Raw genomic sequence first — 9539 nt, 5'->3', positions numbered from 1 at the left:
ATAATTTTTCGGTCATGCTGTTTTGATGGACATTTGTTTCCAATTTTTCTTGACTGGAGAAATGGTGCTTCAGTAAACTGCCCTTACTGTGTCCCCATGTGCCCACTCAGGGAACTTTCTTTGAGGTGCTCAAACAAGTCTGTCCCCAAGGTTTGCTGAGGGACAGATAACCAGCGTGGCTGAAGTCCAGTGAATGAAGTGGATTGAAGGAGGAGGTGAAGTGAATAGTGTTAGGTAGTGGCCAGCCATGCAGGACATATAAGCCAGGGCAAGAGTTTCTGGTTTTATTCCAAGGACAATGGGGAGGTTTTATTCCAAAGGACGGGAGGTCTCTGAGCAGAGCAGTAATGAGTATGACTTATGATTCTCCTCTGGCTTCTGAAGAGAAAAAACAGTGATGGAGCAAAATGTGGAGAAGCAGGAAGACCCATTCGGAGGTAGAAGGGGCATTAGGAGGTAGAAGTACCCATTAGGGGTACCAGAGTCGTCTCTGACTGCACTGGCCTCAGGTATTTGCATTACTTTTCTTGCTGCCAAGCTTAGAACTGTCTCCCAGGATCTGCACCTGGTGGGCTCTTTTTTTTCTTCTGTTTTTTTGGTCATGCCTTGAGGCATGCAGGTTCTTAGTTCCCTGAGGATTGAACCTGAGTCCCCTGCAGGGGAAGTGTGGTGTCTTAACCACTGGACCACCAGGGAAGTCCCATGGTGTGTGTGTGTTAGTCGCTCAGTCATATCTGACTCTTTGAGACCCCATGGACTGTAGCCCGCCAGCCTCCTTTCTCTATGAAATTCTCCATACAAGAATACTGGAGTGGGTTGCCATTTCCTTCTCCAGGGAATCTTCCCAACCCAGGGATCAAAACTTGGGTCTCCTGCATTACAGGCAAATACTTTACTGCCTGAGCTACTAAGGAAGCCCCCGTGTAAGGCTATTCCTTATTATTCAGGTTTGACTCAGCAGACACCTCTCTGGGTTCTTGGAACTTTGTTCATGCTAAGTCACTTGTATCTGACTTTCTGACCCCATAGACTGCCTGCCAGGTTCCTGTGTCCATGGAATTTTCCAGGCAAGAATAGTGGAAATGGGTAGCCATCTCCTCCTCTAGGAGATCTTCCCATCCCAAGGATGGAACCCGTGTCTCCTGCACTGGCAGGTGGGTTCTTTACCACTAGCGCTGCCTGGGAAGCCCTTGGAACTTTGAAGACATACAAAATGAAGTAGGGTCAGTCCCTGACCTCAAACAGCTCAGTCTTGTGGGTGAGACTTACAAATAATTACAGTGGAGATGAAGCAGGAAGAAAGTTCCTGGAATGGGGCTGATAGGCAGACAGGTGTGGGTTTCTGAGCTGATTTGCTACCAGACCAGGAAATCTGGGGACCAGGGGCTTCCCAGGTGGTGCTAGTGGTAAAGAATCTGCCTGCCAATGCAGGAGATGCAAGAGACACGGGAGTTGATCCCTAGTTTTGGAAGATCCCCTGGAGGAGGAAATGGCAACCCACTCCAGTATCCCTGCCTGGAAAATTCCAAGGACAGAGGAGCCTGGCAGGCTACAGTCTGTGGGGTCTCAAAGAGTCAGACACAACTGAACACACGCATGCATGCTGAGTTGTAAGCTGGGAATCCAGTATAGTAACTGATTTGCAGCACAGTCTGGACAAGTGTCTCTAACATGCAGCCAGGAGCTTGAACCACTGATAAGGAGCAAACTTGCAGATAGAGTAAGTGCAAAAAGCCGGGTGCAGAAGAACCACTTTTGAGAATATTCTTTGCAAGATGGTTTGTGATGGTTAAAAAATGGATAATGGAGAAAAAAATTGGGGAGTATGTATGTGCAGTGAAATACTCTTAAGCAGTGAAAATGAAGGCACATGAAGGGGAGGACAAATGAAGGTTAAAAGGATACATTAAGATACCATATATATTGTTTTATACAAAACAATCTTATGTGTCTTTTCTGAATGGACAGGTACATAGTAAAACTGTGAATCCCAGTCCTGGGGATTAAAATTGGCAAATTCAAGGTTTAAGGACAAGTGTAAAGTCAGTTTCTCATATTTGTAACCTTTTATTTCTCAATTGGGGTAATGAGTTGTTCAGTCAGTAAGTCACGCTTTGTGACCCCATGAACTGCAGCATGTCACCTTTCCCTGTCCTTCACTGTCTCCTGGAGTTTGCTCGAATTCATGTTCATTGAGTTGGTGATGCCATTCCAACCGTCTTGTCCTCTGTCTCCCCCTTCTCCTCCTGCCTTCAACCTTTCCCAACACTGGGATCTTTTCCACTAAGTGAGCTCTTCAAAACAGGTGGCCAAAGTATTCGAGCTTCAGCTTCAGCATCAGTTCTGAATATTCAGGGTTGATTTCCTTTAGGACTGACTGGTTTGATCTCCTTCCTGTCCAAGGGACTCTCAAGAGTCTTCCCCAGCACCACAGTTTGAAAGCATCAGTTCTTTGGTGCTCAGCCTTCTTTACGGTCCAACTTACATCCATCCATGACTACTGGAGAAACCATAGCTCTGACTGCACGGATCTTTGTCAGCAAGGTGATGTGTCTGCTTTTTAATATGCTGTCTAGGTTTGTCATAGCTTTTCTTCCAAGAAGCAAGTGTTTTTTTTGTTTTTTTTGTTTTTTTTTTTTTTTTAATTTTGTGGCTGTAGTCACCATCTGCAGTGCTTTTGGAGCCCAAGAAAATAAAATCTGTCACTGTTTCCACTTTTCCCCCATCTATTTGCCATGAAGTGATGGGACTGAATGCCATGATCTTAGTTTTTGAATGTTGAGTTTTAAGCCAGCTTTTTCACTCCTCTTTCACCCTCATCAAGAGGCTCTTTAGTTCCTCTTCCGTTTCTGCCACAAAGGTGGTGTCATCTGCATATCTGAGGTTATTGATACTTCTCCCAACAATCTTGATTCCAGGTTGTGAGTCATCCAGCCCGGCATTTGGCATTTTGCATGATGTACTCTGCATATAAGTTAAATAAGCAGAGTGACAATATACAGCCTTGACATATTCCTCTCCCGATTTTGAGCTAATCAGTTGTTCCATATAAGGTTCTGACTGTTGCTTCTTGACCTGCATACAGATTTCTCAGGAGACAGGTAAGGTGGTCTGGTATTCCCATCTCTTTAAGAATTTTCCAGTGTTGTTGTGATCCACACAGTCAAAGGTTAGCGTCGTGAATGAGGCAGAAATAGATTTTTTTTTTTAATTCCCTAGCTTTTTCTATGATCCAATGAATGAGTACAGGGTAATGAGTACAGTGGTGTTGTATTTTTATCTCTTTCTCTCCCCTCCCCCAATATATAAGGTATTTACTTGGCTGCACTGGGTCTTAGCTGCCCCACACGGGATCTTTGATCTTCCTTGAGGCATGAGGGATCTTTCAGTAGTGGCTGCTGGGATTTAGTTCCCTGATCAGGGATCGAACTCAGCCCCCCTGTCTTGGAAACTAGGAGTCTTAACCACTGGACCACCAGCTGTTGTTGTTGTTTAGTCGATAAGTCACGTCTGACTCTTTGTGACCCCGTGGACTGTAGCCAGGCAAGGCACCTCTGTCCATGGGATTTCCCAGGCAAGAGTACTGGAGTAGGTGGCCATTTCCTTCTCCAGGGGATTTTCCCAAACCAGGAGCCAGGGCCTGAGCTGGAGTCTCCTGCATTGGCAGGTGAGTTATTTACCACGGAGCCACTAGGGAAACCCCTGGACCACCAGGGGCGTCCCTATATATTCTATTTTTATATTACCTATACTATATACATATTGCCATATATTTATCTATATCTATAATGTATTTTATCTATTTTTATCTATACTTGTTTGAATGCCCAAAATATCAATACTTCATTTAAAAAACAAGGGGCAGGACTACCTGGCTGTCCAGTGGTTAAGGCTCTGAGCTTCCACTACAGGGACAGGGGGGTCAATCCCTGGTTGGGGAGCTGAGATTACTCATGGGGCACTGTGCAGCCAGGAAAAAAAAAAAAAGCAAAGCAAAACAAAAACACAAGGGGCAGAACAGAGGTATTCATTGCTTTCGTGTATGTATTTGTCTATCTTTGTCTTTGCATTTTTTTGCATTGAATTTTTAAACTCTAAAATGAAGCCCCCCCATCTCATCAAGCCTATTTACATGCCCATCCCCAACAGGAAAATCCTGCTGCTCTTTGCACTGTGCAAATACCTGTAAATTAATGTCCTTCCTCAAAAGGTTAGCACCTTGCGAAATTTTCTTAACTTCATTTTTTTTTAATGCTCTCTTTCCATGTTGAAACTTTGAAGAGTGTTGCAGCCCTGTACAGCTGTGTGGGATTATGAGATTATGGGATTATGCCTGGTGAGTCTAGAGAATAGTAAAGAGGTCCGGAGTGCCCTAAAGAATCCACCTGCACTTCAGGAGACTCAAGAGACAAGATTCTGTTCCTAGGTCGGGAAGATCCCCTGGAGGAGGGCATGGCAACCCATTTCAGTATCCTTGCCTGTAGAATCCCATGGACAGAAGAGCCTGCCAGGTTGCGAAGAGTCGTCCATGGGGTTGCAAAGAGTCAGACATGACTGAGCGGCTGAGCACAGCACCGCGTGACTGGAGGCAGTGAGAAAACGGGGAGAGAGTGTGGAGAGATGGGTGTGGGGGATGGGGTGAGGGTAGGGGGTGGGGGGTGGGGAGTGAGGGTTCGGGGTGTGTGGGGAGGTGATGGGAGCAGACAGGGCGAGGCCTGAAGGGCTGCAGGGAGAATTTTTTGCTGTTCCTGAGTGAGATGGGATCCCTGAACTGGGAGGAGCAGAGGAAGGGCTTGCCCCGCCTCAGGTCCTCACAGGCGCTCTCTGGGAGCTGTACGGGGAACAGATTTGGGGGAGGAAGGAGGCGGGAGCTGGGGTCCCAGGTCGGAGGGACTGCTCAAGTTAAGGTGGGAGGTGATGGAGACCATGTCCAGGTGCGGGACAGAGGAGGCAGTGAGAAGTGGGCGAATTCTGGACAGATTCTGAAGTGGATGGGACCTGCCGTCATACCAAGTTGGGGAAGGAGTGGAGTCAGAGAGAGGTTAAAGATGCTCCCAAGTTTGGAGCCTTAGTATCTGGCAGGTCGGAGCTGCCATCAGCTCGGTCTAGAGGGCAACGGAAGGGAAGATCGCAGAGGGGGGCGCACTCAGGGGATCGGATGTAGAAGGGTAAGTGGGAGGTACCCGTGCACCTTCACGTGGGGAGCTATGAGACCGGTGTCCAGGGCACGGACGGCATACAATGCCTAGAGTTGCCGCCAGAGGGCAAGCGCACCCCATCACAGGCGCAGGGAGGACCGGCTCGGCCGCTTCTCATGGCCCCCTGGCTGCAGCTCCTCACCTGGGTGCGAGCAGATGCCAGGGCCAGGCGACCCCGGGGTCCCAGAGACTAACACGACGCGGCCGATCGATCGTTTATCTGCCTCGAGCACTCCAACCACCACTCCCCACTGTGCTGTTCCCACCTAGGGTCTCTGCAAAAATGCCACCTCCACAGGGGGACCTCCCCTGACCACCCTGGGGGCCGCGACCCCTCTGAGGCACATCCCATTTTAGTCTCTTCCTAACAGTTAAGGGTCTTCCCTTGTGGCTCAGCTGGTGAAATCCGCCTGCAATGTGGGAGACCTGGGTTCTATCCGTGGGCTGGGAAGATCCCCTGGAGAAGGGAACAGCTACCCACTGGAGTATTTTGGCCTGGAGAATTCCATGGACTGTACAGTCATTCACGACTGAGCAACTTTCACTTTCACTTTTCAACAGTTAAGACCCGGAAATCATCTTATTTATCCTGTGTTGCCTCTTTGCTGCAGTTCAATTTAAAGTCTGTGCCAGGAACTTCCGTGGTGGTCCAGTGGTTAAGTTTCTAAGCTCTCAGTGCAGAGGGCATGAGTTTGATCCCTCATCAGGGAACTAGATCCCAAACGCTGCAAATAGAACCTGCTGCAGCCAAATAAATAAATGTTAAAAAAAAAAAAAAAAGCCTGTGCCAGTGAAGACCCATTTTCCCTATTGTCCATCTGTAACCCCAGGGCTCAGAATCATTCTGGGCCTCTAATTTGTGCTAAAGGAAAAAAAAAAACCAACAATGTGTTCATCATAGCTTACTCATGGTACTACCGTGTACCAACCTCTGCTTGAAGCTCCTTACATGAATTATCTCCCACCTTCAGAACAACCCTGCTAAGTAGAGATTGACTTTTTCTTTTGTCTTGTGTTTTGGCCACAGCACCCAGCTTGCAGAATCTTAGTTCCCCAACCAGGGATTGAACCCCCGCCATGCTAGTGAGAACACAAGAGTCCTAACCTTGGACCTTCAGGGAATTCCCCCAGGTAGGGACTGTTGTTATCCCCATATTACAGAAGAGGAAACTGAGGCCCAGAGAGCTTCAGGGACTTGAGATTGCACAGTCAGGAAGTTTCAATGTCAGGAGTGAAGTCCAAGTTCTTCCTCGGTGGCTCAGTGGTAAAGAATCTGCCTGCCTATGCAGGAGACACGGGTTCCATCCCTGATCCTGGAAGATCCCACATGTCTCGGAGCAACTAAGCCCGTGTGCCACCACTACTGAGCCCGTGTGCTCCAGAGCCCATGCTCCCCAACAAGAGAAGCCACCACAGTGAGAAGCCTGTGCACCGCAGCTGGAGTGACCTCTGCCCCCCGCAGCTAGAGAGGAGCCTGCCCAGCAGCAAAGACCCAGCACAGCCAAAAATAAATTTTTTTAAGTTAAAAAAACTAAAAAGCTTTAAAAAAACCCAACACAGTGACACTACCAAGATTGTGTTCCATGGTCTAGCTCAGCACAGGCAGGAGATAGCAAACCACTTTACTGGTCATCTGTCTGCTTAGATTCAGCACATTGTCTTTTTTTTTTCTTTTTATTTATTAAATAATATTTTTTTAACACCAAAATCATTTTGTCTTGGGGTACAGCCAATTAACGATGTTATGCACATTGTGTTTGGTACAGTGTTTGATAGAAATATCACTGACCAGAAAACATGGATGTCACGTCTCTAGAAAGAAAACCTGTAGTTGTTCAATTCCCAATATGTACCTTAGTTTTGTGTTTGTTTTTATTTTTCAAGTAAAACTAAGAATCTCGACCAACTTTTCACTCGGCTGTTCTGGTTTTAAAGGATGAGCTACAGGCTGTGTGTTTTTCTATACCAACATAGCGCTTATTAAATACTTTTGTACCATGAGTAAAATTTGAGGTGTTTTGCAAAAAAAAAAGTGAAGTCCAAGAAGCCCAACTGCAAAGTCTGAGTTTGCTAAAGGATGAATGGGGCCCCAATGGTAAATGAGCCCCTTAGGGAGTTCAGCATTGTGTCTTGAACCCCTGTTTCTTCACCGAACCTTCTTGGTCTCCACAGCCTACACACTCCCAGCCCAGTCCCCAGATTCCCTGCCAGGCTAGGGGGAGGCGTGAAAACCCAGCAGGTAGGGGTCTTACTCTTCTTCCCATTGTAGGTTTGCAGAGGTGCCTCCCAGGCTGCCCAGGTCGGGGGCAAATCATTCAAAGTGGCCCTGGAAGGACTCCCCTGGTGGGCTGGTGGTTAGGACTTGGTGCTTTCACTGCTATGCCTGAGTTTGATCCCTGCAGATCAAACTCCGATTTGCTCACAGATCCTTGCACAGATCCTGGAAGCCTTGAAAAGGGGCCAGAAAAAGAAAAAAGTGGATCTGGAGACCCCAGATTCCAATTACCAGACAGCAGGGATGGCTGCCTAAGGCCCTGAACCCGGTCCCAGACTGACCAACAGACAGACCCATGATCCTCAGCCAGCTCAGCGGGGCCTGGCTGCCCGTAGGTCTGGGGAAGCCTGGACCCCAAGATCTTCCAGCTCAGTCCAGGGCTGCTGCCAATCAGACCCCGTCTCTGGGTCAAGGGGCCTCAGCCTTCCCAGTGCCCCCCTTTGCCCTTGGCAGCTAGAAGACCTTCTTGGACTGCACCAAACTGGGTAACTAGGGACAGGCAGGTTGCAGCATGAGCAGGATGTGGCTGCCAGTGTGTCTCCTCCACTGGATCCACGGGAAGTGGCCTCAGAGCTATGCAAGGCTTGGCCCCTCACGCAAGCAAGTGTACAGGTAGGAGGAGGAGAGGGCTGGGTCTCAGTCCTGATAGGCAGTGGCAATAGACAGACTGGGGTCAGCCTTGCATGCTTCGGCTGAATGTCTCTAATCTTTAGTTTTCCCTCCCACCTGGACCAGTGCAATTGCCACCATCTTGGCTCCAGCTTCTGCTTACGGCCAGCCTGTCCCCTGAGTCTGTTTTTCCCTCTCGTGGCCAGAGGGCATGAAGGATTTTTTAGTTGTGGCATGTGGGGTCTAGTTCCCTGACCAGGGATCGATCCCAGGGCCCCCTGCATTGGCAGCATGGAGTCTCAGCCACTGAACCGTCAGGGAAGTCCTGCCTTTATCACTTCTGTAGCCCCATCCCTGCTCTAGCACAGCAGAGCCAGGCACACAGTGTTTGTTGGATAAATGAATAAGTAATAGTAGTACTTGCCTTCTAAGGGCTATTGGGCAGCCTGAACAAGAGGGTACAGGGAGCACTGTCAGCTGCATTCAGTTGGTGCTCCATAAAGGTTCTGGTAATTCCTACCAAGTGTCATTTATGGCCCAAGCTTTGAAGCTAGGTGTACTTCAGCTCAACTTCTGTCTTAGCTGCTGAATTTTGTGTGACCCGGAGCAGATTGGCTTTCCTTTGTGCCTCAGTTCCCACCTTTGCAAAAGACAGTTAATAATAATTGAGAACTGAGACTTCTTTGGTGGTCCAGTGGCTAGGACTCTGCACTCCCAGTGCGGAGGGCCCAGGTTTGATCCCTGGTCAGGGAACTAGATCCCACATACCACAACTAAGAGTTTGTGGGCTGCAACTAAAAAAAGGTCTACATGTTGCAATGAAGACCTGGCCCAGCCAAATAAATAAATATTTTAAAAAAGATAGTTGAGAACTCATGCAAACTGGGGCCATGCCTGGTGGTGGTTTAGTCATTAAGCTGTGCCCAGCTCTTGCAACCCTACGGACTGTAGCCTGCCAGGCTTCTGTCTAGGCAATGGGATTTTCCAGGCAAGAATACTGGAGTGGGTTGCCGTTTCCTTCTCTAGTTTGGGGGGACCATGCCTACCAGCGTGTCCCAAGACCCCTTGGCCTGCTATCCATTCAGCAAAACTTCACTGAATCCAGGCAACTCAGTGGTGATCCCCCAGCTCTGGACCAGCCACCTCCATTGTCCCATATGGCACCCAGTGGAGGGGACCCTTGGCCTGGGATCCAGCTATGTACCCTCTCCTGCTAGCAGGCCCCTCAGCAGCTGTGTAGACTTAGGCAAGCAAAGCAGTCCCCTCAGCAGCTGTATAGACTCAGGCAAACAAGGGACTTCTTTGAGCCTCAGTGTCCTCATCTGTAAATGGGGATAATAATGCTTCCAGCCTCGCAGCATGGTGGGAAGGAGTGAGTTCCTCGAAGGTGAGTAGCACGGGCTGGGCAGAGTGTTAGGGTTTGGTGTTCGATTTTCTTAGGATGCACCGCCTGGGGC

The 9539-nt window shown here is 48.6% G+C and overlaps 1 non-coding gene across 1 annotated transcript; it reads left to right on the top strand.

The window, feature by feature from the left end:
- Positions 1–8762: 8762 nt before the first annotated feature.
- Positions 8763–8835, top strand: TRNAG-CCC (transfer RNA glycine (anticodon CCC)). Its single transcript has one exon. It is a non-coding gene; the product is annotated as a tRNA-Gly (tRNA).
- The last annotated feature ends 704 nt before the right edge of the window (positions 8836–9539 follow it).

This window comes from Ovis aries, chromosome 5 (assembly GCF_016772045.2).
Source record: "Ovis aries strain OAR_USU_Benz2616 breed Rambouillet chromosome 5, ARS-UI_Ramb_v3.0, whole genome shotgun sequence".
Classification (NCBI taxonomy): domain Eukaryota; kingdom Metazoa; phylum Chordata; class Mammalia; order Artiodactyla; family Bovidae; genus Ovis; species Ovis aries.
The sequence above is the reverse complement of the archived record's forward strand: the minus strand, read 5'-3'. Positions and strand labels throughout refer to the sequence as shown.